The sequence below is a fragment of the Etheostoma spectabile genome, chromosome 17 (genome assembly GCF_008692095.1).
Source record: "Etheostoma spectabile isolate EspeVRDwgs_2016 chromosome 17, UIUC_Espe_1.0, whole genome shotgun sequence".
Taxonomy (NCBI): domain Eukaryota; kingdom Metazoa; phylum Chordata; class Actinopteri; order Perciformes; family Percidae; genus Etheostoma; species Etheostoma spectabile.
The window spans coordinates 16,316,520-16,321,154 of NC_045749.1; the positions used below are offsets into that span (position 1 = coordinate 16,316,520).

Consider the following 4,635-nt stretch of genomic DNA (forward strand, 5'->3'; position numbering starts at 1 on the left):
GTGTGTGTGTGTGTGTGTGCAGAGTGCAAAAAGCTTGTACAGTGCCTTGAATCAGAAATGTGCATAAGTGGATGAGGTCTGTAATGTGGGGGTAGGGGGGGTACGGCTGTGTGTGTGAACAAGCACACACGTCTGAAGACGTACAGCTCTTATGTTGGGAGACAGAGGGTGTAGTCATCAGGAGGATGTTTGCTAAAAAGTTTGATCCCCCAGCGGACGATAGTAAAGCTGATCTTTCCCCAGAAGTAGAAACCTTCTGCATGTGACACACACATTAAGACACATTTCCATACATTTCTGTGTGACACACATCCTATCCATTCACTGATGGAGATGAGATTTGGTGGCAGAATAATGTTGACAAAGAAAAGAGTCCGCACTCGCACTGCCTGTCCAAAATGATACAGATCAAGCCAGAAAGAGACCTGGCGGACATTTTGAGGTTTTCTTGGGTCTGTGGTGCTTCGTTGTTTCTAACTGTATCCAAATAAATAAAAAGATACTGTAATGCAGATTTAGCCACAAAATCTGTTGCCCGAACTGTCTGCCTCCTCTTCTGCAAATAAATTTTCTTTTATATTATCCTCATGCAAAAAAATCAACAGGGACCAGTGGTGGACTGTAACAAAGTACATTACTCAAGTATTATACAAATTGAAGGTACTTTATGTGAGTATTCTCAATTCTACGTTATTCTTTTACTAGACTACACTTCACAGGGAAATGTTGCACTATGTACTCCAACTATTGACAACTATTTTACATTACAATTTATGGTTTTACATAAAAAATATGATGAGCCTTTAAAATATAATGCACTGTTAGAGATACATCTTGGTTGGAGAAAACATTGTGCTCACATCGAGAAAATTAGCAAACTCATCTTTATTGAAAATAAACATTAGTTGCAGCCCTTTACAAAATAGTTGAAAAATTGGCGCTACCTCAAGCAACTACAACGTCAAAATGCTACTCGCACATTAATGCATTAATAATAATGTAGTCTCGCTTTGCCATACCGTCCTCCAAAGCGTTCTGAAGGAGGGTCTAGCTACTCCACATAGCATTCAGGGATGGGAGGAAAACATGCTCTGGTTTATTGGTATTTCTTCAACCAATCAGAATTGTCACGGGTCGTGCTTAGCTCTGCAAAGAGCCGCTGCAAAATAGTCGTGCAAGAGAAAACTCAAATTGGACAAATAGTCTAGCTATCTGTCTCAATTTGCCATGCAGAGATCTGAGGAGCCTTCAACAATAGTCCTCATAAATCCATCGAATTTAAAATTCCAACACGAAGAAAGTGGAAGAAAACGGAAAATACATGCATCCGGCGGAATTTCCTGTGACTACATTACTACCACAGTTTCAAATTAAAAGTAATTGGAAATGTATTTATCAAAATCTTAAAATGTCAGGGTCACAGCGAGTTGATAGACTAGTCCTTTACCTGCTCGCCAGAGATGTCAGACGGCTCCCTAGCAACCAACAATGTGTTCCTAACAAAATGTAGCGCACTTTGTGTTCTTAAAATAGTGCAGGAAACATGTGACAGCTCAAGATTCGCCGGGATCACTCTGTTGCTTATGTGTCGTTATAGATATGACTACTGTGTCTCATATATAATTACACCCAAACCAGGCCCAGAAATACAGCTTCTGCAAAGATGAAACCATTACTTTAATACATTTTATGTTTATGTTTCATAAAAAGTGGACTAATCTAAACACAGTTGAAATATCGGTTTGATTGGACAGGTCAAGCGGGTCAGCTGACTTCCTGTTTTGTGATAATTATTCAAACTTTAAAGCCACTTCAAAGAGCCGTGGATTAGAAGGGTTCACTGGTGGGTCACAGACAGAGTTGTCGCAGCTTTTGTAATCTACTGCATGTCCCTATAAGTTGTTCACTCCTAACCGTCTCACATAAGCTCATAAACTTCCAGTCGTGCACTTTGCTGTCAACGTTTAAAAGCATTTGTTTTCTATCTAAATTTCCGTGCATAAGCTGCTTGAAGTAGAGCGGGGACGCACAGAGGTGAAAAGAGCTCTTTGAGCTTCTCTGACTTCTAAATCTAAAGGATGACTATCTATCCTCAAAAAAGGCAAAAAATGTGTTGCGTGTTAGTTGTTTCACCTAAATAGCTGAATTAATTTGGCTTTCCCTTTTGCATCACTGCTATTCGGCCGACCAAATTCCTGGTAATCAGAAAATATTGTTAGATTAGTATTTCAAACAAACAGATGTTTTATTACAATCACACAGCAATACTATTACACTTGAAATAATCCAAAGATAGCATCACACATAAACGGATATTTTACTGTAAGATGCATTTCTCATTTAAGGGCTTTTCTCATTGTGGCTGAATATAGAGGGAAAAGTGACAGAGTGTGTCAGAGAGAATCCATATTATGTTGTTATACGTGACCTCTGAATGGACCAGCTGCTCGAGAGTGTAGGAATGCCAGTGATTGATAGCACGAGTGCTTACGCAACCCGCCACAGTTCCTACACCTCTCTCTCTCCCCCCCTCCCGATATGATCAGTATGTAATGCTGCGGCCGTGAGGGAGTCTGGAACACTGTATGCTGTATCACGTTGCCAGACTCAGAGCTGTTGAGGTGCACTGTGAGCACTGATAACACAAGCACACATCTACAAAGGTGGCAGAGATAGGGCGCTCACTTCATTTGGAACTTGATGCTGGATACTCATTCAAACTACTCACACAGAGAGAACGACAGATTTAAACAGGAATCATTTACATGCAGGTTGATATTGTTGGCATTCTGGATATTTAATCTGATCGAAGATCCTCATGCGTGCTGTATAATAGTGTAGTTCTGCAATTTATGCCATAAATTTAGTGCTGTGTCAGGATTGTTTTGCCCTACCAATGACTTTTAAATTTATTGAGTCTCTCTTCTGCATTATTATTAGTATTGGTGGAAATATAAACATCAGTGTTGATGCATTCCTCGGCTAGCTTTACAGTTAACAGGATCTATAGCCTTGAAGACGTCAGTGAGAGCTCAAACTGATACAGGAAATGCTCTGACTGACACTTGAATGTGAAAATAACATGAATAAGAGAAAGAATACTTATTTTGGGGTAATTCAATTCTTCACTGTGCCATTTTTTTTAATCTTAACCTTGTAGAAACCAAATGATTGTTAAGTATTGTGAATCTGTGTATTCAGCTTCCATTGTTTTTGTCTCCAAATTGTCTTCTCCGGGCAGCGCAGAATGTAAAACGTTCATCTGGTTGACCTGAATTTGAGGTTAATTAGGTTATTTTTTATCATCATCATTATGGGATTGGATATTATTAGTAAGGATTATAACTCTTTCTAAAGTCTAAATAGTTCAGTTGCATTGCAGATAATATTTTGCAGTAATTTGCAGAGTTAGGCTTTTGCTCAAGGAATGGACTACATTGATTTATTTTATTGTGCTAATTCCAGGCGATATTTACAATTATAATTTATGTAAATGTCTGCCTGGTGAAATAAATCAATTGAATACATTCCTTCAGTCTCTGCAGATATTTGAAGTAAGGAGCTGAAACATCAACAGTAGTCCCGAAAAAAGGCAGAAAAACAAATCGTATTTACTTCAGACAAAAGTACCTTATGTAAAATCTTGAGATAAATAAGGCACACATTAAATCTGGGTTTGATTAATGTTTAGAGTCTAGACTTTAGGAATGTCTCTCACACATACACACATTCTTTGTCTTTTCTATACATTAAATATGCTTTTATTATGCTGCACCATAATAAAGAATGTGTTCAAATGTTTGACATTTCTTTTATCCAGACAGAGCTCATTTATCTGGACACAAGCAAATTATAAGGTTTGGTTTGGTAGTAGGCTACCTAATCTAACTGCAGATTGAACCGTTGTACCCTCTTTCTCTCCCTCTCGCTCTGCTGAGGAGGTCAGAGGTCAGGGTTAGCACCTGAAAGGAAGCACAGCAAGATGCCACCGCTGGACCTTTTCAGTCATTTTATGTGAAAGTCGACGCTCCATTAATTTTTCCTGCCATGCCGTTACAAATTTGGAGGTTGTCGCCGTCTCCTCGACCACTGAGCCGCGGATCAAGAAACAGCATCGTGTCTCTGGAGACCGCTGGGCATTTGGCTCGGCCCCTTTTACGCAGCCAAATTCAGGAACAGGAACAGCAGTTCAGCAGCGTCAAGAGTGCGCTTACCAGACGCGTAAATTGTGCCAAAAACACCGGAACAAAGGACGATTGCCCTTCAAATTGAAATGTATTGGGTTGTAGAAAAAAAAAAAACCTTTTAAAAAAAAATTTTTAGATGACACATCATCAAGCGCTGGTGTGTGATGTTTGGTGTCATTGCAGTAATATCTCACTGCAATGTGCATTAAGGCCAATAAGCCATTTTATCAAAACTGTGCATCTGTTTAAGCTTAAGTCAATTTATCGGTGTGTTTAATTTCCTTACAAGCAGCGGTTTGGCTTTTATTTTGAAAATTAGTTTGGGAATTGTGCTATTGTTGTGGCTGACTTGACGTTGGCGCGCTCCTGTCTTTCCCTCTCCCATGGATGTATTCAGAGAACTCTCTCCCCGTGTGTGTGTGTGTGTGTGTGTGTGTGTGTGTGTGTG

The 4,635-nt window shown here is 39.5% G+C and overlaps 1 protein-coding gene across 5 annotated transcripts in view; it reads left to right on the forward strand.

Annotated features, from left to right (window-relative positions):
- The window catches only part of pde10a (phosphodiesterase 10A), a 65,513-nt gene that overhangs the window by 22,336 nt on the left and 38,542 nt on the right, over positions 1-4,635 (forward strand). The window lies entirely within an intron of this gene.